Below are 27,922 nucleotides of genomic sequence, written 5' to 3'. Positions count from 1 at the left end.
GAAACCGATTTCAGGAGGTAGACTGGAATTGCATTGAAAGCATAGGAAAAGAGGCAGAACGTCCACAATGATGCACTTGGCCAAAAAGGGCGTATGCGTTTTTTCCTGAATATATTCAGGAAAAAACGCATACGCCCTTTTTGGCCAACCAAGCAAGCTTGCAAAGGAAATCTGCACTACAATGAAGTCTCACTTCCCCCCTGGTCAAAAGGGCCATCTGAAAAAAGTGTAAACTCCAGAAAGGCAGGACAGGCCATGGAGAACTGGGAGCCTTGTTATGCTGATGGGCGGGATGTAAATTGCCAACAACCACTCGGGAGAAGTGTATGGTGTTTCCTGAAACATCTAAAAAACAAAGCAACAGAGCCTAGGGCACTGCCACTTATGGTCCTATAGCTTAGGGAAATTAAAATCAAAAAGACACAGCCACCCCAAAGTTTGGGACGCCTCTGTTTACAAGAACCTCGTTTACAGTACAAGTTCAACATTGCAGAAAGTGAAAAATGGATAAAGAAGTTGTGGTATTTACTTACAATGCAATATCACTCAGCAATGAAATCTATGTCATCAGGCCATTAGCAGCACAATGAGTGGATTCAGGTATGATGATTCTAACTGAAATAAGTCACACAGAAAAAGAAACATCATAAGATATCAGTAATACACGGAATGTAAACTTGGCTACACAGGAACTGAATTACAGAACTGAACAGGGTCTAAAATTTAGAAAACCAACTTATGCTTGCTTAAGGGTAAAGGTGAGTTGGGGTGCTGCATAAAACCAGAGATTGAAATGAGCACAGATAAAGTTCCTTAAACCAAATATGGAATAGACAAGAGCTACTCCTTGCTCAACGAAATGGACTCAACACCCCATATTAAACGCGTAAGAATGTACCTGACTAGTAAGTATCTTAAAACCTATGGATTGCTATGTCTCCGAAAGAGAATCAAGCATGTGTACAGGGCATAAACGCAACAGTGATAGGATTGGAGAGGTTCGGTTAGCAAATGAAGACCCTTTGAAGTCATATTGCATGGTATCCATTAAACGGGTTTCAACTACCCAGGTTTTAGGTATTCTTCCTTCAGCTAAAACATGCACGTGGAACACAGAGTATGATCAACCGTGTGAACGGGAGACGTGTTCAAATATGTCTCAGTTTTCGTACCCTGGTACTCGGGTGCAACATTCCAGACGCTTTTCTAATGCTCTCCCGACTTGGAGAGTAAGCGCCTTTAACCTCCTGTTTGGCCCAGTTTGCAATTTCTGCGGAAGATGAACAGCAATAGCGAAAACAAATGAGAGACTAGCTGGAGGTGTCTGGACAGGCAAATTTAACTCTCATTTCCCACCAGGAAGAGGAATTAACCAAAGGCTCAGCGTGCCGTGGCGGAACCAGATTAGGGCCTGAAGCCATCCTGCGGTGTTGCGGCCAGCTCACAAGAAAGCGAGTTGAAGAAAGGAGCTCAGGGGCACTGTAATTCACAAACCTGCCGAGTTATAAATGACAGCTATCGTCCAAAAATAGACTGAAGTAAGGTTGCCAAGAGGACTTGAAAGCGGGGCAGAATTGCAGGAAACCGATTTCAGGAGGTAGACTGGAATTGCATTGAAAGCATAGGAAAAGAGGCAGAATGTCCACAATGATGCACTTGGCCAAAAAGGGCGTATGCGTTTTTTCCTGAATATATTCAGGAAAAAACGCATACGCCCTTTTTGGCCAACCAAGCAAGCTTGCAAAGGAAATCTGCACTACAATGAAGTCTCACTTCCCCCCGGTCAAAAGGGCCATCTGAAAAAAGTGTAAAATCCAGAAAGGCAGGACAGGCCATGGAGAACTGGGAGCCTTGTTATGCTGATGGGCGGGATGTAAATTGCCAACAGACACTCAGGAGAAGTGTATGGTGTTTCCTGAAACATCTAAAAAACAAAGCAACAGAGCCTAGGGCACTTCCACTTATGGTCCTATAGCTTAGGGAAATTAAAATCAAAAAGACACAGCCACCCCAAAGTTTGGGACGCCTCTGTTTACAAGAACCTCGTTTACAGTACAAGTTCAACATCACAGAAAGTGAAAAATGGATAAAGAAGTTGTGGTATTTACTTACAAAGCAATATCACTCAGTAATGAAATCTGTGTCATCAGGCCCTTAGCAGCACAAGTGGATTCAGGTATGATGATTCTAACTGAAATAAGTCACACAGAAAAAGAAACATCATAAGATATCAGTAATACACGGAATGTAAACTTGGCTACACAGGAACTGAATTACAGAACAGAACAGGATCTGAAATTTAGAAAACCAACTTATGCTTGCTTAAGGGTAAAGGTGAGTTGGGGTGCTGCATAAAAACAGAGATTGAAATGAGCACAGATAAAGTTCCTTAAGCCAAATATGGAATAGACAAGAGCTACTCCTTGCTCAACGAAATGGACTCAACACCGCATATTAAACGCCTAAGAATGTACCTGACTAGTAAGTATCTTAAAACCTATGGATTGCTATGTCTCCGAAAGAGAATCAAGCATGTGTACAGGGGCATAAACGCAGCAGTGATAGGATTCGAGAGGTTCGTGAGCAAATGAAGACCCTTTGAAGTCATTCTGCACGGTACCCATTCCACGGGTTTCAACTACCCAGGTTTAAGGTATTCTTCCTTCAGCTAAAACATGCATGTGGAACCTAGAGTATGATCAACCATGTGATCGGGAGACGTGTTCAAATATGTCTCAGTTTTCCTCCCCTGGTACTCGGATGCAACATTCCAGACGCTTTACTAACACTCTCCCCACTTGGAGAGTCAGTCCCTTTAACCTCCTGTTTGGCCCAGTTTGCAATTTCTGTGGAAGATGAACAGGAATAGCGAGAACCAATGAGAGACTAGCTGGAGGTGTCTGGATGGGCAAATTTAACTCTCATTTCCCACCAGGAAGAGGAAATAACCAAAGGCTCAGTGTGCCGTGCCAGAACCAGATTAGGGCCTGAAGACATCCTGCGGTGTTGCGGCCAGGTCACAAGAAAGCGAGTTGAAGAAAGGAGCTCAGGGGCACTGTAATTCACAAACCTGCAGAGTTATAAATGACAGCTATCGTCCAAAAATAGACTGAAGTAAGGCTGCCAAGAGGACTTGAAAGCGGGGCAGAATTGCAGGAAACCGATTTCAGGAGGTAGACTGGAATTGCATTGAAAGCATAGGAAAAGAGGCAGAACGTCCACAATGATGTACTTGGCCAAAAAGGGTGTATGCATTTTTTTCTGAATATATTCAGGAAAAAACGCATACGCCCTTATTGGCCAACCAAGCAAGCTTGCAAAGGAAATCTGCACTACAATGAAGTCTCACTTCCCCCCAGTCAAAAGGGCCATCTGAAAAAAGTGTAAAATCCAGAAAGGCAGGACAGGCCATGGAGAACTGGGAGCCTTGTTATGCTGATGGGCGGGATGTAAATTGCCAACAGACACTCAGGAGAAGTGTATGGTGTTTCCTGAAACATCTAAAAAACAAAGCAACAGAGCCTAGGGCACTGCCACTTATGGTCCTATAGCTTAGGGAAATTAAAATCAAAAAGACACAGCCACCCCAAAATCTGCGACGCCTCTGTTTTAAAGAACCTCATTTACCGTACAAGTTAAATATCACAGAAAGTGAAAAATGGATAAAGAACTTGTGGTACTTACGAACAATGCAGTATCACTCAGCAATGAAATCTATGTCATCAGGCCCTTAGCAGCACAATGAGTGGATTCAGGTATGATGATTATAACTGAAATAAGTCACACAGAAAAAGAAACATCATAAGATATCAGTAATACACGGAATGAAAACTTGGCTACACAGGAACTGAATTACAGAACAGAACAGGGTCTCAAATTTAGAAAACCAACTTATGCTTGCTTAAGGGGAAAGGTGAGTTGGGGTGCTGCATAAAACCAGAGATTGAAATGAGCACAGATAAAGTTCCTTAAACCAAATATGGAATAGACAAGAGCTACTCCTTGCTCAACGAAATGGACTCAACACCGCATATTAAACGCCTAAGAATGTACCTGACTAGTAAGTACCTTAAAACCTATAGATTGCTATGTCTCCGAAAGAGAATCAAGCATGTGTACAGGGGCATAAACGCAGCAGTGATAGGATTGGAGAGGTTCGGTGAGCAAATGAAGACCCTTTGAAGTCATATTGCATGGTACCCATTCCACGGGTCTCAACTCTCCAGGTTTAAGGTATTCTTCCTTCAGCTAAAACATGCATGTGGAACCCAGAGTATGATCAACCATGTGAACGGGAGACGTGTTCAAATATGTCTCAGTTTTCGTACCCTGGTACTCGGGTACAACATGCCAGACGCTTTACTAACACTCTCCCGACTTGGAGAGTCAGTCCCTTTAACCTCCTGTTTGGCCCAGTTTGCAATTTCTGCGGAAGATGAACAGGAATAGCGAGAACCAATGAGAGACTAGCTGGAGATGACTGAACGGGCAAATTTAACTCTCATTTCCCACCAGGAAGAGGAAATAACCAAAGGCTCAGCGTGCCGTGCCGGAACAAGATTAGGGCCTGAAGCCATCCTGCGGTGTTGCGGGCAGCTCAAAAGAAAGCGAGTTGAAGAAAGGAGCTCAGGGGCACTGTAATTCACAAACCTGCAGAGTTATAAATGACAGCTATCGTCCAAAAATATAGTGAAGTAAGGCTGCCAAGAGGACTTGAAAACGGGGCAGAATTGCAGGAAACCGATTTCAGGAGGTAGACTGGAATTGCATTGAAAGCATAGGAAAAGAGGCAGAACGTCCACAATGATGCACTTGGCCAAAAAGGGCGTATGCGTTTTTTCCTGAATATATTCAGGAAAAAACACATACGCACTTTTTGGCCAACCAAGCAAGCTTGCAAAGGAAATCTGCACTACAATGAAGTCTCACTTCCCCCCGGTCAAAAGGGCCATCTGAAAAAAGTGTAAAATCCAGAAAGTCAGGACAGGCCATGGAGAACTGGGAGCCTTGTTATGCTGATGGGCGGGATGTAAATTGCCAACAGACACTCAGGAGAAGTGTATGGTGTTTCCTGAAACATCTAAAAAACAAAGCAACAGAGCCTAGGGCACTTCCACTTATGGTCCTATAGCTTAGGGAAATTAAAATCAAAAAGACACAGCCACACCAATGTTTGGAACCGCTCTGTTTACAAGAACCTCGTTTACAGTACAAGTTCAACATCGCAGAAAGTGAAAAATGGATAAAGAAGTTGTGGTATTCACTTACAAAGCAATATCACTCAGCAATGAAATCTATGTCATCAGGCCCTTAGCAGCACAATGAGTGGATTCAGGTATGATGATTCTAACTGAAATAAGTCACACAGAAAAAGAAACATCATAAGATATCACTAATACACGGAATGGAAACTTGGCTACACAGGAACTGAATTACAGAACAGAACAGGGTCTCAAATTTAGAAACCCAACTTATGCTTGCTTAAGGGGAAAGGTGAGTTGGGGTGCTGCATAAAACCAGAGATTGAAATGAGCACAGATAAAGTTCCTTAAGCCAAATATGGAATAGACAAGAGCTACTCCTTGCTCAACGAAATGGACTCAACACCGCATATTAAACGCCTAAGAATGTACCTGACTAGTAAGTATCTTAAAACCTATGGATTGCTATGTCTCCGAAAGAGAATCAAGCATGTGTACAGGGGCATAAACGCAGCAGTGATAGGATTGGAGAGGTTCGGTGAGCAAATGAAGACCCTTTGAAGTCATATTGCATGGTACCCATTCCACGGGTTTCAACTACCCAGGTTTAAGGTATTCCTCCTTCAGCTAAAACATGCATGTGGAACCTAGAGTATGATCAACCATGTGATCGGGAGACGTGTTCAAATATGTCTCAGTTTTCGTACCCTGGTACTCGGGTGCAACATTCCAGACGCTTTACTAACACTCTCCCCACTTGGAGAGTCAGTCCCTTTAACCTCCTGTTTGGCCCAGTTTGCAATTTCTGCGGAAGATGAACAGGAATAGCGAGAACCAATGAGAGACTACCTGGAGGTGTCTGGACGGGCAAATTTAACTCTCATTTCCCACCAGGAAGAGGAATTAAACAAAGGCTCAGCATGCCATGCCAGAACCAGATTAGGGCCTGAAGACATCCTGCGGTGTTGCGGCCAGGTCACAAGAAAGCGAGTTGAAGAAAGGAGCTCAGGGGCACTGTAATTCACAAACCTGCAGAGTTATAAATGACAGCTATCGTCCAAAAATAGACTGAAGTAAGGCTGCCAATAGGACTTGAAAGCGGGGCAGAATTGCAGGAAACCGATTTCAGGAGGTAGACTGGAATTGCATTGAAAGCATAGGAAAAGAGGCAGAACGTCCACAATGATGCACTTGGCCAAAAAGGGCGTATGCGTTTTTTCCTGAATATATTCAGGAAAAAACGCATACGCCCTTTTTGGCCAACCAAGCAAGCTTGCAAAGGAAATCTGCACTACAATGAAGTCTCACTTCCCCCCTGGTCAAAAGGGCCATCTGAAAAAAGTGTAAACTCCAGAAAGGCAGGACAGGCCATGGAGAACTGGGAGCCTTGTTATGCTGATGGGCGGGATGTAAATTGCCAACAACCACTCGGGAGAAGTGTATGGTGTTTCCTGAAACATCTAAAAAACAAAGCAACAGAGCCTACGGCACTGCCACTTATGGTCCTATAGCTTAGGGAAATTAAAATCAAAAAGACACAGCCACCCCAAAGTTTGGGACGCCTCTGTTTACAAGAACCTCGTTTACAGTACAAGTTCAACATTGCAGAAAGTGAAAAATGGATAAAGAAGTTGTGGTATTTACTTACAAAGCAATATCACTCAGCAATGAAATCTATGTCATCAGGCCATTAGCAGCACAATGAGTGGATTCAGGTATGATGATTCTAACTGAAATAAGTCACACAGAAAAAGAAACATCATAAGATATCACTAATACACGGAATGTAAACTTGGCTACACAGGAACTGAATTACAGAACTGAACAGGGTCTAAAATTTAGAAAACCAACTTATGCTTGCTTAAGGGGAAAGGTGAGTTGGGGTGCTGCATAAAACCAGAGATTGAAATGAGCACAGATAAAGTTCCTTAAACCAAATATGGAATAGACAAGAGCTACTCCTTGCTCAACGAAATGGACTCAACACCCCATATTAAACGCGTAAGAATGTACCTGACTAGTAAGTATCTTAAAACCTATGGATTGCTATGTCTCTGAAAGAGAATCAAGCATGTGTACAGGGCATAAACGCAGCAGTGATAGGATTGGAGAGGTTCGGTTAGCAAATGAAGACCCTTTGAAGTCATATTGCATGGTATCCATTAAACGGGTTTCAACTACCCAGGTTTTAGGTATTCTTCCTTCAGCTAAAACATGCACGTGGAACACAGAGTATGATCAACCGTGTGAACGGGAGACGTGTTCAAATATGTCTCAGTTTTCGTACCCTGGTACTCGGGTGCAACATTCCAGACGCTTTTCTAATGCTCTCCCGACTTGGAGAGTAAGCGCCTTTAACCTCCTGTTTGGCCCAGTTTGCAATTTCTGCGGAAGATGAACAGGAATAGCGAAAACAAATGAGAGACTAGCTGGAGGTGTCTGGACAGGCAAATTTAACTCTCATTTCCCACCAGGAAGAGGAATTAACCAAAGGCTCAGCGTGCCGTGGCGGAACCAGATTAGGGCCTGAAGCCATCCTGCGGTGTTGCGGCCAGCTCACAAGAAAGCGAGTTGAAGAAAGGAGCTCAGGGGCACTGTAATTCACAAACCTGCAGCGTTATAAATGACAGCTATCGTCCAAAAATATACTGAAGAAAGGCTGCCAAGAGGACTTGAAAGTGGGGCAGAATTGCAGGAAACCGATTTCAGGAGGTAGACTGGAATTGCATTGAAAGCATAGGAAAAGAGGCAGAACGTCCACAATGATGCACTTGGCCAAAAAGGGCGTATGCGTTTTTTCCTGAATATATACAGGAAAAAACGCATACGCCCTTTTTGGCCAACCAAGCAAGCTTGCAAAGGAAATCTGCACTACAATGAAGTCTCACTTCTCCCCGGTCAAAAGGGCCATCTGAAAAAAGTGTAAAATCCAGAAAGGCAGGACAGGCCATGGAGAACTGGGGGCCTTGTTATGCTGATGGGCGGGATGTAAATTGCCAACAGACACTCAGGAGAAGTGTATGGTGTTTCCTGAAACATCTAAAAAACAAAGAAACAGAGCCTAGGGCACTTCCACTTATGGTCCTATAGCTTAGGAAAATTAAAATCAAAAAGACACAGCCACCCCAAAGTTTGGGACGCCTCCGTTTACAACCTCGTTTACCGTACAAGTTCAATATCACAGAAAGTGAAAAATGGATAAAGAACTTGTGGTACTTATGTACAATGCAGTATCACTCAGCAATGAAATCTATGTCATCAGGCCCGTAGCAGCATAATGAGTGGATTCAGGTACGATGATTCTAACTGAAATAAGTCACACAGAAAAAGAAATATCATAAGATATCACTAATATACGGAATGTAAACTGGGCTACACAGGAACTGCATTCCAAAACAGAACAGGGTCTCAAATTTAGAAAACCAACTTATGCTTGCTTAAGGGGAAAGGTGAGTTGGGGTGCTGCATAAAACCAGAGATTGAAATGAGCACAGATAAAGTTCCTTAAGCCAAATATGGAATAGACAAGAGCTACTCCTTGCTCAACGAAATGGACTCAAAACCCCATATTAAACGCCTAAGAATGTACCTGACTAGTAAGTATAGTAAAACCTATGGATTGCTATGTCTCCAAAACAGAATCAAGCGTGTGTACAGGGGCATAAACGCAGCAGTGATAGGATTGGAGAGGTACAGTGAGCCAATGAAGACCCTTTGAAGTCATATTGCATGGTACCCATTACACGAGTCTCAACTCTCCAGGTTTAAAGTATTCTTCCTTCAGCTAAAACATGCATGTGGACCCAGAGTATGATCAAGCATGTGAACGGGAGACGTGTTCAAATATGTCTCAGTTTTCCTCCCCTGGTACTCGGGTGCAACATTCCAGACGCTTTACTAACACTCTCCCCACTTGGAGAGTCAGCACCTTTAACCTCCTGTTTGGCCCAGTTTGCAATTTCTGCGGAAGATGAACAGGAATAGGGAGAACCAATGAGAGACTAGCTGGAGGTGTCTTGACGGGCAAATTTAACTCTCATTTCCCACCAGGAAGAGGAAATAACCAAAGGCTCAGCGTGCCATGCCGGAACCAGATTAGGGCCTGAAGCCATCCTGCGGTGTTGCGGCCAGGTCACAAGAAAGCGAGTTGAAGAAAGGAGCTCAGGGGCACTGTAATTCACAAACCTGCAGAGTTATAAATGACAGCTATCGTCCAAAAATAGACTGAAGTAAGGCTGCCAAGAGGACTTGAAAGCGGGGCAGAATTGCAGGAAACCGATTTCAGGAGGTAGACTGGAATTGCATTGAAAGCATAGGAAAAGAGGCAGAACGTCCACAATGATGCGCTTGGCCAAAAAGGGCGTATGCGTTTTTTCCTGAATATATTCAGGAAAAAACGCATACGCCCTTTTTGGCCAACCAAGCAAGCTTGCAAAGGAAATCTGCACTACAATGAAGTCTCACTTCCCCCCGGTCAAAAGGGCCATCTGAAAAAAGTGTAAAATCCAGAAAGGCAGGACAGGCCATGGAGAACTGGGAGCCTTGTTATGCTGATGGGTGGGATGTAAATTGCCAACAACCACTCAGGAGAAGTGTATGGTGTTTCCTGAAACATCTAAAAAACAAAGCAACAGAGCCTAGGGCACTGCCACTTATGGTGTTATAGCTTAGGGAAATTAAAATCAAAAAGACACAGCCACCCCAAAGTTTGGAACGGCTCTGTTTACAAGAACCTCGTTTACAGTACAAGTTCAACATCGCAGAAAGTGAAAAATGGATAAAGAAGTTGTGGTATTCACTTACAAAGCAATATCACTAAGCAATGAAATCTATGTCATCGGGCCCTTAGCAGCACAATGAGTGGATTCAGGTATGATGATTCTAACTGAAATAAGTCACACAGACAAAGAAACATCCTAAGATATCAGTAATACACGGAATGGAAACTTGGCTACACAGGAACTGAATTACAGAACAGAACACGGTCTCAAATTTAGAAAACCAACTTATGCTTGCTTAAGGGTAAAGGTGAGTTGGGGTGCTGCATAAAACCAGAGATTGAAATGAGCACAGATAAAGTTCCTTAAGCCAAATATGGAATAGACAAGAGCTACTCCTTGCTCAACGAAATGGACTCAACACCCCATATTAAACGCCTAAGGATGTACCTGACTAGTAAATATCTTAAAACTTATGGATTGTTATGTCTCCGAAAGAGAATCAAGCATGTGTACAGGGGCATAAACGCAGCAGTGATAGGATTGGAGAGGTTCGGTGAGCAAATGAAGACCCTTTGAAGTCATATTGCATGGTACCCATTCCACGGGTTTCAACTACCCAGGTTTAAGGTATTCTTCCTTCAGCTAAAACATTCATGTGGAACCTAGAGTATGATCAACCATGTGATCGGGAGACGTGTTAAAATATGTCTCAGTTTTCGTACCCTGGTACTCGGGTGCAACATGCCAGACGCTTTACTAACACTCTCCCCACTTGGAGAGTCAGTCCTTTAACGTCCTGTTTGGCCCAGTTTGCAATTTCTGCGGAAGATGAACAGGAATAGCGAGAACCAATGAGAGACTAGCTGGAGGTGTCTAAAGGGGCAAATTTAACTCTCATTTCCCACCAGGAAGAGGAATTAACCAAAGGCTTAGCGTGCCGTGCCGGAACCACATTAGGGCCTGAAGCCATCCTGCGGTGTTGCGGCCAGGTCACAAGAAAGCGAGTTGAAGAAAGGAGCTCAGGGACACTGTAATTCACAAACCTGCAGAGTTATAAATGACAGATATCGTCCAAAAATACACTGAAGTAAGGCTGCCAAGAGGACTTGAAAGCGGGGCAGAGTTGCAGGAAACCAATTTCAGGAGGTAGACTGGAATTGCATTGAAAGCATAGGAAAAGAGGCAGAATGTCCACAATGATGCACTTGGCCAAAAAGGGCGTATGCGTTTTTTCCTGAATATATTCAGGAAAAAACGCATACGCCCTTTTTGACCAACAAAGCAAACTTGCAAAGAAATGTGCACTACAATGAAGTCTCACTTCCCCCCGGTCAAAAGGGCCATCTGAAAAAAGTGTAAAATCCAGAAAGGCAGGACAGGCCATGGAGAACTGGGAGCCTTGTTATGCTGATGGGCGGGATGTAAATTGCCAACAGACACTCGGGAGAAGTGTATGGTGTTTCCTGAAACATCTAAAAAACAAAGCAACAGAGCCTAGGGCACTGCCACTTATGGTCCTATAGCTTAGGGAAATTAAAATCAAAAAGACACAGCCACCCTAAAGTTTGGGACGCCTCTTTTTACAAGAACCTCGTTTACCGTACAAATTCAATATCACAGAAAGTGAAAAATGGATAAAGAACTTGTGGTACTTACGTACAATGCAGTATCACTCAGCAATGAAATCTATGTCATCAGGCCTGTAGCAGCACAATGAGTGGATTCAGGTACGATGATTCTAACTGAAATAAGTCACACAGAAAAAGAAACATCATAAGATATCACTAATACACGGAATGTAAACTTGGCTACACAGGAACTGAATTCCAGAACAGAACAGGTTCTCAAATTTAGAAAACCAACTTATGCTTGCTTAAGTGGAAAGGTGAGTTGGGGTGCTGCATAAAACCAGAGATTGAAATGAGCACAGAGAAAGTTCCTTAAGCCAAATATGGAATAGACAAGAGCTACTCCTTGCTCAACGAAATGGACTCAACACCGCATATTAAACGCCTAAGAATGTACCTGACTAGTAAGTATCTTAAAACCTATGGATTGCTATGTCTCCGAAAGAGAATCAAGGATGTGTACAGGGGCATAAACGCAGCAGTGATAGGATTGGAGAGGTTCGTGAGCAAATGAAGACCCTTTGAAGTCATATTGCATGGTACCCATTCCACGGGTTTCAACTACCCAGGTTTAAGGTATTCTTCCTTCAGCTAAAACATGCATGTGGAACCTAGAGTATGATCAACCATGTGATCGGGAGACGTGTTCAAATATGTCTCAGTTTTCGTACCCTGGTACTCGGGTGCAACATTCCAGACGCTTTACTAACACTCTCCCCACTTGGAGAGTCAGTCCCTTTAACCTCCTGTTTGGCCCAGTTTGCAATTTGCGTGGAAGATGAACAGGAATAGCGAGAACCAATGAGAGACTAGCTGGAGGTGTCTGGATGGGCAAATTTAACTCTCATTTCCCACCAGGAAGAGGAAATAACCAAAGGCTCAGCGTGCCGTGCCGGAACCAGATTAGGGCCTACAGCCATCCTGCGGTGTTGCGGCCAGCTCAAAAGAAAGCGAGTTGAAGAAAGGAGCTCGGGGGAACTGTAATTCACAAACCTACAGAGTTATAAATGACTGCTATCGTCCAAAAATAGACTGAAGTAAGGCTGCCAAGAGGACTTGAAAGCGGGGCAGAATTGCAGGAAACCGATTTCAGGAGGTAGACTGGAATTGCATTGAAAGCATAGGAAAAGAGGCAGAACGTCCACAATGATGCACTTGGCCAAAAAGGGCGTATGCGTTTTTTCCTGAATATATTCAGGAAAATATATTTCCTGAATATATATTTCCTGAATATATTCAGGAAAAAACGCATACGCCCTTTTTGGCCAACCAAGCAAGCTTGCAAAGGAAATCTGCACTACAATGAAGTCTCAATTCCCCCGGTCAAAAGGGCCATCTGAAAAAAGTGTAAAATCCAGAAAGGCAGGACAAGCCATGGAGAACTGGGAGCCTTGTTATGCTGATGGGTGGGATGTAAATTGCCAACAGACACTCAGGAGAAGTGTATGGTGTTTCCTGAAACATCTAAAAAACAAAGCAACAGAGCCTAGGGCACTGCCACTTATGGTCCTATAGCTTAGGGAAATTAAAATCAAAAAGACACAGCCACCCCAAAGTTTGGGACGCCTCTGTTTACAAGAACCTCGTTTACATTACAAGTTCAACATCGCAGAAAGTGAAAAATGGATAAAGAAGTTGTGGTATTCACTTACAAAGCAATATCACTCAGCAATGAAATCTATGTCATCAGGCCCTTAGCAGCACAATGAGTGGATTCACGTATGATGATTCTAACTGAAATAAGTCACACAGAAAAAGAAACATCATAAGATATCAGTAATACACGGAATGTAAACTTGGCTACACAGGAACTGAATTACAGAACAGAACAGGGTCTCAAATTTAGAAAACCAACTTATGCTTGCTTAAGGGTAAAGGTGAGTTGGGGTGCTGCATAAAACCAGAGATTGAAATGAGCACAGATAAAGTTCCTTAAGCCAAATATGGAATAGACAAGAGCTACTCCTTGCTCAACGAAATGGACTCAACACCGCATATTAAACGCCTAAGAATGTACCTGACTAGTAAGTATCTTAAAACCTATGGATTGCTATGTCTCCGAAAGAGAATCAAGCATGTGTACAGGGGCATAAACGCAGCAGTGATAGGATTGGAGAGGTTCGGTGAGCAAATGAAGACCCTTTGAAGTCATATTGCATGGTACCCATTCCACGGGTTTCAACTACCCAGGTTTAAGGTATTCTGCCTTCAGCTAAAACATGCATGTGGAACCTAGAGTATGATCAACCATGTGAATGGGAGACGTGTTCAAATATGTCTCAGTTTTCGTACCCTGGTACTCGGGTGCAACATTCCAGACGCTTTACTAACACTCTCCCGACTTGGAGAGTCAGTCCCTTTAACCTCCTGTTTGGCCCAGTTTGCAATTTCTGCGGAAGATGAACAGGAATAGCGAGAACCAATGAGAGGCTAGCTGGAGGTGTCTGGACGGGCAAATTTAACTCTCATTTCCCACCAGGAAGAGGAATTAACCAAAGGCTCATCATGCCGTGCCGGAACCAGATTAGGGCCTGCAGCCATCCTGCAGTGTTGCGGCCAGCTCAAAAGAAAGCGAGTTGAAGAAAAGAGCTCGGGGGCACTGTAATTCACAAACCTGCAGAGTTATAAATGACAGCTATCGTCCAAAAATAGACTGAAGTAAGGCTGCCAAGAGGACTTGAAAGCGGGGCAGAATTGCAGGAAACCAATTTCAGGAGGTAGACTGGAATTGCATTGAAAGCATAGGAAAAGAGGCAGAACGTCCACAATGATGCACTTGGCCAAAAAGGGCGTATGCGTTTTTTCCTGAATATATTCAGGAAAAAACGCATACGCCCTTTTTGGCCAACCAAGCAAGCTTGCAAAGGAAATCTGCACTACAATGAAGTCTCACTTCCCCCTGGTCTAAAGGGCCATCTGAAAAAAGTGTAAAATCCAGAAAGGCAGGACAGGCCATGGAGAACTGGGAGCCTTGTTATGCTGATGGGCGGGATGTAAATTGCCAACAGACACTCGGGAGAAGTGTATGGTGTTTCCTGAAACATCTAAAAAACAAAGCAACAGAGCCTAAGGCACTTCCACTTATGGTCCTATAGCTTAGGAAAATTAAAATCAAAAAGACACAGCCACCCCAAAGTTTGGGACGCCTCTGTTTACAAGAACCTCATTTACCATACAAGTTCAATATCACAGAAAGTGAAAAATGGATAAAGAACTTGTGGTACTTACGTACAATGCAGTATCACTCAGCAATGAAATCTATGTCATCAGGACCGTAGCAGCATAATGAGTGGATTCAGGTACGATGATTCTAACTGAAATAAGTCACACAGAAAAGGAAACATCATAAGATATCACTAATACACGGAATGTAAACTTGGCTACACAGGAACTGAATTCCAAAACAGAACAGGGTCTCAACTTTAGAAAACCAACTTATGCTTGCTTAAGGGTAAAGGTGAGTTGGGGTGCTGCATAAAACCAGAGATTGAAATGAGCACAGATAAAGTTCCTTAAGCCAAATATGGAATAGACAAGAGCTACTCCTTGCTCAACGAAATGGACTCAACACCGCATATTAAACGCCTAAGAATGTACCTGACTAGTAAGTATCTTAAAACCTATGGATTGCTATGTCTCCGAAAGAGAATCAAGGATGTGTACAGGGGCATAAACGCAGCAGTGATAGGATTGGAGAGGTTCGTGAGCAAATGAAGACCCTTTGAAGTCATATTGCATGGTACCCATTCCACGGGTTTCAACTACCCAGGTTTAAGGTATTCTTCCTTCAGCTAAAACATGCATGTGGAACCTAGAGTATGATCAACCATGTGATCGGGAGACGTGTTCAAATATGTCTCAGTTTTCGTACCCTGGTACTCGGGTGCAACATTCCAGATGCTTTACTAACACTCTCCCCACTTGGAGAGTCAGTCCCTTTAACCTCCTGTTTGGCCCAGTTTGCAATTTCTGCGGAAGATGAACAGGAATAACGAGAACCAATGATAGGCTAGCTGGAGGTGTCTGGACGGGCAAATTTAACTCTCATTTCCCACCAGGAAGAGGAATTAACCAAAGGCTCAGCATGCCGTGCCGGAACCAGATTAGGGCCTGAAGCCATCCTGCGGTGTTGTGGCCAGCTCAAAAGAAAGCGAGTTGAAGAAAGGAGCTCTGGGGCACTGTAATTCACAAACCTGCAGAGTTATAAATGACAGCTATCGTCCAAAAATAGACTGAAGTAAGGCTGCCAAGAGGACTTGAAAGCGGGGCAGAATTGCAGGAAACCGATTTCAGGAGGTAGACTGGAATTGCATTGAAAACATAGGAAAAGAGGCAGAACGTCCACAATGATGCACTTGGCCAAAAAGGGCGTATGCGTTTTTTCCTGAATATATTCAGGAAAAAACGCATACGCCCTTTTTGGCCAACCAAGCAAGCTTGCAAAGGAAATCTGCACTACAATGAAGTCTCACTTCCCCCGGTCAAAAGGGCCATCTGAAAAAAGTGTAAAATCCAGAAAGGCAGGACAGGCCATGGAGAACTGGGAGCCTTGTTATGCTGATGGGCGGGATGTAAATTGCCAAAAGACACTCAGGAGAAGTGTATGGTGTTTCCTGAAACATCTAAAAAACAAAGCAACAGAGCCTAGGGCACTTCCACTTATGGTCCTATAGCTTAGGGAAATTAAAATCAAAAAGACACAGCCACCCCAAATTTTGGGACGCCTCTGTTTACAAGAACCTCGTTTACAGTACAAGTTCAACATCGCAGAAAGTGAAAAATGGATAAAGAAGTTGTGGTATTCACTTACAAAGCAATATCACTCAGCAATGAAATCTATGTCATCAGGCCCTTAGCAGCACAATGAGTGGATTCAGGTATGATGATTCTAACTGAAATAAGTCACACAGAAAAAGAAACATCATAAGATATCAGTAATACACGGAATGTAAACTTGGCTACACAGGAACTGAATTACAGAACAGAACAGGGTCTCAAATTTAGAAAACCAACTTATGCTTGCTTAAGGGTAAAGGAGAGTTGGGGTGCTGCATAAAACCAGAGATTGAAATGAGCACAGATAAAGTTCCTTAAGCCAAATATGGAATAGACAAGAGCTACTCCTTGCTCAACGAAATGGACTCAACACCGCATATTAAACGCCTAAGAATGTACCTGACTTGTAAGTATCTTAAAACCTATGGATTGCTATGTCTCCGAAAGAGAATCAAGGATGTGTACAGGGGCATAAACGCAGCAGTGATAGGATTGGAGAGGTTCGTGAGCAAATGAAGACCCTTTGAAGTCATATTGCATGGTACCCATTCCACGGGTTTCAACTACCCAGGTTTAAGGTATTCTTCCTTCAGCTAAAACATGCATGTGGAACCTAGAGTATGATCAACCATGTGATCGGGAGACGTGTTCAAATATGTCTCAGTTTTCGTACCCTGGTACTCGGGTGCAACATTCCAGATGCTTTACTAACACTCTCCCCACTTGGAGAGTCAGTCCCTTTAACCTCCTGTTTGGCCCAGTTTGCAATTTGCGTGGAAGATGAACAGGAATAGCGAGAACCAATGAGAGACTAGCTGGAGGTGTCTGTATGGGCAAATTTAACTCTCATTTCCCACCAGGAAGAGGAAATAACCAAAGGCTCAGCGTGCCGTGCCGGAACCAGATTAGGGCCTGAAGCCATCCTGCGGTGTTGCGGCCTGCTCAAAAGAAAGCGAGTTGAAGAAAGGAGCTCAGGGGCACTGTAATTCACAAACCTGCAGAGTTATAAATGACAGCTATCGTCCAAAAATAGACTGAAGTAAGGCTGCCAAGAGGACTTGAAAGCGGGGCAGAATTGCAGGAAACCGATTTCAGGAGGTAGACTGGAATTGCATTGAAAGCATAGGACAAGAGGCAGAACGTCCACAATGATGCACTTGGCCAAAAAGGGCGTATGCGTTTTTTCCTGAATATATTCAGGAAAAAACGCATACGCCCTTTTTGGCCAACCAAGCAAGCTTGCAAAGGAAATCTGCACTACAATGAAGTCTCACTTCCCCCTGGTCAAAAGGGCCATCTGAAAAAAGTGTAAAATCCAGAAAGGCAGGACAGGCCATGGAGAACTGGGAGCCTTGTTATGCTGATGGGCGGGATGTAAATTGCCAACAACCACTCGGGAGAAGTGTATGGTGTTTCCTGAAACATATAAAAAACAAAGCAACAGAGCCTAGGGCACTGCCACTTATGGTGCTATAGCTTAGGGAAATTAAAATCAAAAAGACACAGCCACCCCAAAGTTTGGAATGGCTCTGTTTACAAGAACCTCGTTTACAGTACAAGTTCAACTTCGCAGAAAGTGAAAAATGGATAAAGAAGTTGTGGTATTTACTTACAAAGCAATATCACTCAGCAATGAAATCTATGTCATCAGGCCCTTAGCAGCACAATGAGTGGATTGAGGTATGATGATTCTAACTGAAATAAGTCACAAAGAAAAAGAAACATCATAAGATATCAGTAATACACGGAATGTAAACTTGGCTACACAGGAACTGAATTACAGAACAGAACAGGGTCTCAAATTTAGAAAACCAACTTATGCTTGCTTAAGGGGAAAGGTGAGTTGGGGTGCTGCATAAAACCAGAGATTGAAATGAGCACAGATAAAGTTCCTTAAGCCAAATATGGAATAGACAAGAGCTACTCCTTGCTCAACGAAATGGACTCAACACCCCATATTAAACGCCTAAGAATGTACCTGACTAGTAAGTATCTTAAAACCTATGGATTGCTATGTCTCCGAAAGAGAATCAAGCATGTGTACAGGGTCATAAACGCAGCAGTGATAGGATTGGAGAGGTTCGGTGAGCAAATGAAGACCCTTTGAAGTCATATTGCATGGTACCCATTACATGGGTCTCAACTCTCCAGGTTTAAGGTATTATTCCTTCAGCTAAAACATGCATGTGGAACCTAGAGTATGATCAACCATGTGATCGGGAGACGTGTTCAAATATGTCTCAGTTTTCGTACCCTGGTACTCGGGTGCAACATTCCAGACGCTTTACTAACACTCTCCCGACTTGGACAGTCAGTCCCTTTTACCTCCTGTTTGGCCCAGTTTGCAATTTCTGTGGAAGATGAACAGGAATAGCGAGAACCAATGAGACACTAGCTGGAGGTGTCTGGACGGGCAAATTTAACTCTCATTTCCCACCAGGAAGAGGAATTAACCAAAGGCTCAGCGTGCCGTGCCAGAACCAGATTAGGGCCTGAAGCCATCCTGCTGTGTTGCGGCCAGCTCACAAGAAAGCGAGTTGAAGAAAGGAGCTCAGGGGCACTGTAATTCACAAACCTGCAGAGTTATAAATGACAGCTATCGTCCAAAAATATACTGAAGTAAGGCTGCCAAGAGGACTTGAAAGCGGGGCAGAATTGCAGGAAACCGATTTCAGGAGGTAGACTGGAATTGCATTGAAAGCATAGGAAAAGAGGCAGAACGTCCACAATGATGCACTTGGCCAAAAAGGGCGTATGCGTTTTTTCCTGAATATATTCAGGAAAAAACGCATACGCCCTTTTTGGCCAACCAAGCAAACTTGCAAAGGAAATCTGCACTACAATGAAGTCTCACTTCCCCCGGTCAAAAGGGCCATCTGAAAAAAGTGTAAAATCCAGAAAGGGAGGACAGGCCATGGAGAACTGGGAGCCTTGTTATGTTGATGGGCAGGATGTAAATTGCCAACAACCACTGGGGAGAAGTGTATGGTGTTTCCTGAAACATCTAAAAAACAAAGCAACAGAGCCTAGGGCACTTCCACTTATGGTCCTATAGCTTAGGGAAATTATAATCAAAAACACACAGCCACCCCAAAGTTTGGGACGCCTCTGTTTACAAGAACCTCGTTTACCGTACAAGTTCAATATCACAGAAAGTGAAAAATGGATAAAGAAGTTGTGGTATTTACTTACAAAGCAATATCACTCAGCAATGAAATCTGTGTCATCAGGCCCTTAGCAGCACAATGAGTGGATTCAGGTATGATGATTCTAACTGAAATAAGTCACACAGAAAAAGAAACATCATAAGATATCAGTAATACACGGAATGGAAACTTGGCTACACAGGAACTGAATTAGAGAACACAACAGGGTCTCAAATTTAGAAAACCAACTTATGCTTGCTTAAGGGGAAAGGTGAGTTGGGGTGCTGCATAAAACCAGAGATTGAAATGAGCACAGATAAAGTTCCTTAAGCCAAATATGGAATAGACAAGAGCTACTCCTTGCTCAACGAAATGGACTCAACACCGCATATTAAACGCCTAAGAATGTACCTGACTTGTAACTATCTTAAAACCTATGGATTGCTATGTCTCCGAAAGAGAATCAAGCATGTGTACAGGGGCATAAACGCAGCAGTGATAGGATTGGAGAGGTTCGGTGAGCAAATGAAGACCCTTTGAAGTCATATTGCATGGTACCCATTACACGGGTCTCAACTCTCCAGGTTTAAGGTATTCTTCCTTCTGCTAAAACATGCATGTGGAACCCAGAGTATGATCAACCATGTGATCGGGAGACGTGTTCAAATATGTCTCAGTTTTCGTACCCTGGTACTCGGGTGCAGCATTCCAGACGCTTTACTAACACTCTCCCGACTTGGAGAGTCAGTCCCTTTTACCTCCTGTTTGGCCCAGTTTGCAATTTCTGCGGAAGATGAACAGGAATAGCGAGAACCAATGAGAGGCTAGCTGGAGGTGTCTGGACGGGCAAATTTTACTCTCATTTCCCACCAGGAAGAGGAAATAACCAAAGGCTCAGTGTGCCGTGCCAGAACCAGATTAGGGCCTGAAGCCATCCTGCGGTGTTGCGGCCAGCTCACAAGAAAGCGAGTTGAAGAAAGGAGCTCAGGGGCACTGTAATTCACAAACCTGCAGAGTTATAAATGACAGCTATCGTCCAAAAATAGACTGAAGTAAGGCTGCCAAGAGGACTTGAAAGCGGGGCAGAATTGCAGGAAACCGATTTCAGGAGGTAGACTGGAATTGCATTGAAAGCATAGGACAAGAGGCATAACGTCCACAATGATGCACTTGGCCAAAAAGGGCGTATGCGTTTTTTCCTGAATATATTCAGGAAAAAACGCATACGCCCTTTTTGGCCAACCAAGCAAGTTTGCAAAGGAAATCTGCACTACAATGAAGTCTCACTTCCCCCCGGTCAAAAGGGCCATCTGAAAAAAGTGTAAAATCCAGAAAGGCAGGACAGGCCATGGAGAACTGGGAGCCTTGTTATGCTGATGGGCGGGATGTAAATTGCCAACAACCACTCAGGAGAAGTGTATGGTGTTTCCTGAAACATCTAAAAAACAAAGCAACAGAGCCTAGGGCACTTCCACTTATGGTCCTATAGCTTAGGGAAATTAATATCAAAAAGACACAGCAACCCCAAAATTTGGGACGGCTCTTTTTACAGAAATCTCTTCTACGTCACAAGTTAAATATCCCAGAGAGCAAATAATGATAAAGAAGTTGCGGTACTTATGTACAACAGAATACCACTCAGCAATGAAAGCTATGTCACCAGGCCCGTACCAGCATAATGAGTGGATTGAGGCACGATTATTCTAAGTGAAATAAGTCACACAGAAAAAGAAACATCATAAGGTATCACTAATACACGGAATGTGAACTTGGCTACACATGAACTGAATTACAAAACAGAACAGGGTCTCAAGTTTAGAAAACCAACTTATGCCTGCTTAAGGGGGAAGGTGAGTTGGGGTGCTGCATAAAAGCAGAGTTTGAAATTAGCACAGATACCATTCCATAAGCCAAATATGAAATAGACAAGAGCTACCCCTTGCTCAACGAAATGGATTCAACAATGAGGTATCACCTCACACCTGGTAGAATAGGCATCATTGAAAATCTACAAACAAAAAATGCTGGAAAGGGTGTGGAGAAAAGGAACCCTCTTCCACTATTGTTGGGAATATAAATTGATACAGTCATTATGGAGAACAATATGGAATTTCTTAAGAAACTAACAATAGAATTACCATATGATACAGCAATCCCAGTACTGGACATATACCCAGACAAAACCATAAATCAAAAAGAGTCATTCACCGCAATGTTCATTGCATCACTATTTACAATATCGAGGTAATGGAAGCAACCTAAATGCCCACAGACAGACGAATGCATAAAGCTGTGGTACATATATAAAATGGAATGTTACTAAGCCATGAAAAGGAATGAAATTGGGTCATTTGTAGAGACGTCGATGGATCTAGAGACTGTCATACAGAGTGAGGTAAGTCAGAAAGAGAAAAACAAATCTTGTATATTCATGCATATATGTGGAACCTAGAAAAACTGTACAGATTAACCATTTTGCAAGGCATAAATAGAGCAACAGATGTAGACAACAAACGTATGGACAACAAGGGGGGAAAGCTGTTGGGGGGGTGGTGGTGGGAGGAGTTGAGAGACTGGGATTGGCATGTATACATTTATATGTATAAAATAGATAACCAATAAGAACCTGCTGTATAAAAATATAAAATAAAATTCAAAATTAAAAAGAAATAAAATTTAAAAAATAAAACAGAAAAAACAATTATTCCCTGCACATACATGTATTTATATGAATAAATTATTTCCATGCTTATATCTGTAAATACAAAAAAGAGGAATAAAATCTACCTTGAACCAAAAACGAAAAAGAGAAAAAAAACACAGAACCCACCAGTTACACAGAGGAAAACCGTATCAGGGCACTTGCTCCAGTTGTAAACAATTCTGAAGTTGGTCAGTGGTGGGGAATCGTCTCCCATTCAGCCAGCAGCCCCCACGCAACAAGCGTCCTCATTGCAAAGCTGGGGCACCGTGCCGAGGCATCTGTGAGTAAACGTGAGCTGAGCCCCAGGCCAGTTGCTGCTGAACTATTCCCACCCGTCCCAGGTAAAACACCTGAATATATACAAGGACTTGAAAGCCTAGAGGAAGGGCCATAGAGCCACACGAGTGACAGCATGCCGGCCGACTTGGTGCCTGCAGGCCAGCCAGGATGGTCCTGGCCCTGGGTGCTCTTCTGGAAGATTTCCATTTCCCTGCCTGAGATACCCGTCCTGTCCCTGCCCCCACTGCTTTTTTCCTTCCTCACCTCTGCCCAGGGAGAAATTCCAGCAGCAGGTATGGGTGACACACCCTCTTCTTTAGCAGGTGGCAGCCTGGCAACTGCTGCAGAAAGTCCAGCAGAGCCCCACTCACACTGGGCCACCCACAAAGCCGTGGCCTCTCACTCCCTCCCACCAGCCCAGCCCGGAGACTGCTGACAGGGCAGAGAAAATGGCGTCAGGCACGGCTGCAGGGGCTCTTGCTGCCTGGAGTGGTATTTATATTGATCTCAACCCAGGCACACCTGGGGAGGGCTGGCCGGCACGGTAAGGCTGCCCAGGTCAGCCAATCATCACCCCTCAGGGGCTCACAGTTGCAGAAAATGGAACTTGCTGAACCGGCCAGGTCCAAGGAACAGGTGTGGGCTCCTGAGAGTCAGGATAGACAAGGGGCTGCAGCTTTGGCTTGTTTTCTAATCATTTTGTCTGGCCCATGAGTGGGAGACAACTTCAAGAAAACCCTCTCCTAATGAGAGGAACCCAGGAGTCAGGGAGAGGAGGGGTGGGTGGTGGTTGGAGACAGAGGCCTGGTGCCCCGGGTGCAGTGGAAGTCTCTGGAAGACCAGGTGGAGGGAGGCCTCACGGAGTGATGCCCAGGGTCACAGACCTGTCGCAGCTGCTGTTTGTTAGTTCAAGTCCTGCTCTGAGGTGCTCTGTGTCAGCTCTGAGCAACAGGTGAGCTGGGGGTGCTCTGCAATGAGGGCTATGTGCACGGTTCCTGTGTGCCCAGCCCTGCCACGGTACCTGCAAGGGTAGCTCTGTATCCTGGGAGGGGCCTGACCACGAGAGCCCCGTGGGCTGGGGTGGGGGTGGGGTACCTGCCCAGGTGAGCTCCATATTCTGGGATTGGTCTGACCACGAGAGCCCCATGGGCTGCTGGGGACCTGGTAAAGGATGTCAGGACAGTCAGTGAAGCCACCGAGGATATACCTCCAGTTGCTCCTAATTCCTACACCCTGCTGGTCATTCTACCAACCACCAGGACATGGTATTCTGTATTAGTCTTCAATGATGCCTTCTTTTGTATTCCATTAGTCCCAGAGTCACAAGAAATTTTGGCTTGTGAGTGGCAGGACTCAACATACAACTAAAACAATACTTCCGGGCCGTCTGGCCCCAAGGGTGCAAAAATTCCCACACCATCTTTGGAGAAAGCTTAGCTAAAGACCTAAAAGTTCTACCTCTGGAAAAGGAAACCCTCCTTCAATATGCAGACGACATTCTGATCACCAGCCCTACTAAGGAGGCCTCTGAACTACCAAGCCAATAAAGGATAGAAGTTGTCCAAGAAAAAGCTCAAATATCACAGACTGTGGTGACCTGCCTGGGCTTCATTCTCACAGAAGGTCAGAGAAGCCCATCCCAGGAAAGGGAAGAAACCATTTTCAGCCTTACCCCTTTCTAAAACTAGAAGACAGCTTAGGGGTTCCTGGCGAGGCCAGGGTTTGCTGCTTCTGGATCCCTAGCTACAGTCTACTAGCTGGGCCTCTATATGAAACACTGAAAGGAAAAGATGATGATCCTTTTGAATAGAATCCAGAAGTGGCCTTTCAAGAATGGAAAGAGCAGTCAATTCAGACCCTTGCCCTGGAACTCCCTAATTTAGCTAAACCCTTTGACCTTTACATTCCTGGTGAAAGGTGAATCGCCATTGGAGAATTAGTGCAAAAACTGGGACCACTTGAAATGGAACAATGCAAGAATGCCATCCAGGTAGGATAAACTACGGTCACTAAGGGGCTTGGCCCACTGCCACATCTGGCCAAGATACTGGCGGTATCTAAAAACCTGGAAATCAGCAGCCCAAAAGGCCACCTCCCTCCTAAGGGAAAAGGACCCCACGTGGTGATCCTAACCACCAACCATGCCCTGAAGTTGCAGGGTTCGCTCCGTGGGCACACCGACCTCGAGTGAGGAGGCCCTCCAACTCCAACATCCAGAGAGATAACCGGGGGCAACAGGGCACCATGACGACTCGTGTGAACATCACTTGACCTGGAGTTTCTCTCATAAAACAACAAGAGTGTGTCCCAAAAGAGTAGACTACTGCTTGCAGGACTTACTGCACCCAGAGGGGAGCTAATAATCTTGGCGGGGGAACAGTATACCACACTGTCACCATAGAAAAGCCTACAGACACCGTGATGATGGTGGCCAATAAGACCGGCTGGACTCCTGTTTACTTCAAAAGGCTGTTGACTCAGTAGCCATCATGGTCCTTGATCACCACTGACCCTGAACTGTCTGGGAGTTGAGCGGGCAGGGCTCTGACACCTGGTGCTGTTTGTACGTTAATTCAGGGGCCTAATTGAAGAAAGCGCAGACTACTGGTCAGAGCATCTAGGCTGGCAGAGACGGTCAGCCTAAGGTGGCCGAACAAATGTGGGGCGGGGTGAAACCGGCCCCCACAGCGTCTCTGCACATCTCTTTCCTGGACCCTTAAAGGTCATTAGAATCTATAACACTTCCAATGCTGGTGCTCAGGTGGACGAGCAGGGAGGCAGGGGTCCTGGGGACAATCAACGTCACCGGGAGGCTGCTGGGGAGAAGCTCTGACCCTCGCCCCAGGGTATGAGGGCTCCCAACTCAGCACTCAGCAGTTACAGAAGAAGGGTCTGCACCCTCAGCACTCCAAGAATGAGGAACGGGACAAAAGGCAGAGGAGGGGTTTGTCCCCAGCAAAGCCCATTAAAAATCCCTGGGAGATAAAAGTAGAATCTGGGCAATAAAGTCAAGTCTAACCTTTTTTATCCTTTGTGCTTTGTCTAATCTCACGTGCTCCTAGGGTCCCGCATGCAGAGGTTCCACACCCGGCACTTCAGACCAGATTTCCTAGTGCAGAATGGCTGGGTCGACACCTCAGCTCCTGGGGCCCAGTGCAGACTCCACGATATAGAGTCTGAGCTACAGCCAACCCGGCCCTCGAGAGCTCCGCCGCCTCCCTCCCTCCCACTGACTCTGACAGGATCTCTACACAGCAGCCCAGCCCACAGCCCACGGGGTAGTGCATGCTCTCACCTCTCCATTCTCTGATCAAAATATAAAGTTTCCTTTGCTTGTGAACCAAACTCAGTCTCGATCTGTTGGCCCCAATGACACTGGGCAGGGGGACACTTGTTGGGGTCCACTCTGGAGGATCAGTAACAGAAATTGAGACTATTGTAACCTCAATGAACAGATGTGTGAGCCAAACTGTAGTTAACATAGAACAGTGTATAAGGCTCGGGTAAAATAAGATGTTTTTAACACTTCCATTTGATATTTCCATCACTTTTTATAAGCAAGTTCAGTGAAAAGGTTTGTCTTATTTGTCAGGTCAATATTAGAGAAACGAAGTGATTTCTTTCCAAGGATGTACATCTAATAATCTTGGTTAAACCTTCAATCTTGTTTTAAATGCTTTTCCATTGAAAATGATACCTCTCTTTCAGCTCCCCCATTTCTGAGAAGTATAAAATCTTATAATTTATTATTACCAAAGGGGAAAGGTGGGAGGAGGGATAAATTAACAGTTTGGAATGAACACATACACACTGCTATGTATAAAATAGATCATCAACAAGGAACTACTGTATAGCACAGGGAACTACACTCAACATTTTGCAATAACCTATAAGGGGAAATAATCTGAAAAAGAATAGATATTTTTATTGACATCATCTATCAATGACAGTTAAAGTGTAGCCTAAGGGAAGCTGGTGGTGAGTGCTTCTGACCCTGAAGACTTCAATCATCTAAAGTTTGGACTCTGCCTACTTCCCAAGGCCCTTAATGAACATATGTGTAGCCGTAGCTTAAAAAATTCCCCAGTTTGGGTTTCGGGGAGACACTGATTTTGAAAAAGCCCTGGTGTTCTCCTTACATGAATGGGACTCTTCCTACTGCTAAAACATGTCTGTCACACCCAGAGGATGGTATACCGTCTGATCGGGAAGAGTTTGGAAAAGGCATCTCATCTCCTCATCTCCTGGTGCTCGGGTTCACCCCTCCAGCGTCTTTACTAACAGTCTCCCCACTTGGAGATGTCAGCACTGTCAACATCCTGTTGCGTACAGTTTGGAATTTGTCCAGAGGATGAAGCGGAAGGATGAGGAACAATGAGAGACAAGTCTTAGGTGTTCAGACAGGCACATGTCACTCTAATTTCCAATCAGGAAGACGAATTGACCAAAGGCTAGGGTTGCCCATGGAAACAGTATAGGGCTTGAGGAAATCCCGCTGCTTTGTGGCCAGTTCCCATAAACACGAGTTGAACAATGGAACTCAGGGGCAGTAAAATTCACAAAACTGCAGAGTTGAAAATATCCATCACTGAAAAATGTCTTGAGGAAAGTCAGAGAAAAGGACTTGTAAGCAAGGGAGAATGGCAGGAAAGGGATTTGAGGAGGTAGAAAGGACTCGCCATTAAGCACAAGAAAAGGAGCTGAACATTGCCAACATTGCAGTTGGCCAAAAAGGGTGTATGCGTTCTTTTCTGTATATATTCAAGAAAAGGGCATACACTTTTTTAGCCAACCAAACAGGTGGGCACTGGAAGTCAATACCACAAAAGATATCACTTCGCATCAGTCAGAAGAGCCATCCTCATAAAGCGTAAACAACAGAAATGCAGGACAGGGCAACGAGAAGAGGGAGCCCTGTGAGACTTATAGTGGAAATGTATATTGCCAACGGCCATTCTGGAGAAGTGTATTGTGTTTACTAAAGCATCTAAAAAATGAGCTACAGAGCATAGGGCACTTGCACTCACGGGCGTATATCTTGGGAAAAACAAAAATCGAGAGGACACAGGCACCCCAATGTTTACCCCCTCTCTGTTTAAAAGATCCTCGACTAGGATATAACTTAAATGTCTCTGGAGGGAAAAAATGGATAGAGATGTGGTACTTAGGTAGAGTGGAATATTATTCAGCCTGGAAATCAATGAAATATGGCCAGTTGTAACAACTCCGGAGGAGTTACGTATGATCATTCTAAGTGACAGAATTCAAAAAGAAAAAGACACATATCATAAGATATCACTTAAAGGTGGAATCCAAAATGGCTACACATGAAATAAATTACAAAACAAAAACATAGTCAAATATGTAGAAAACACGCATAAGGCTGCTAAACGGGAAAGGTGGGGAGGGGTGAGGCATCATTCAGGAGGTTGAAATTAGCAAAGATACCATTCCAAATACCAAACTG

General features: G+C 44.2%; 1 long non-coding RNA gene across 50 annotated transcripts in view; it reads right to left on the bottom strand.

Moving 5' to 3' along the window:
• Positions 1-27,922, bottom strand: part of LOC307185334 — a 3,778,167-nt gene that overhangs the window by 1,771,503 nt on the left and 1,978,742 nt on the right. The window contains exon 5 of one of the 50 annotated variants that reach the window (XR_013827967.1): positions 10,001-10,082. The exons of 48 other annotated variants lie outside the window; for them this stretch is intronic. This is a non-coding gene — a long non-coding RNA (uncharacterized lncRNA). Of the gene's footprint in view, positions 1-6,845; positions 6,928-10,000; positions 10,083-27,922 lie in introns of all 50 variants that reach the window. One more of the 50 variants, XR_013827968.1, reaches the window with a different exon arrangement.

This window comes from Stenella coeruleoalba (genome assembly GCF_951394435.1).
Source record: "Stenella coeruleoalba genome assembly, chromosome: 4".
NCBI classification, from domain to species: domain Eukaryota; kingdom Metazoa; phylum Chordata; class Mammalia; order Artiodactyla; family Delphinidae; genus Stenella; species Stenella coeruleoalba.
The sequence above is the reverse complement of the archived record's forward strand: the minus strand, read 5'-3'. Positions and strand labels throughout refer to the sequence as shown.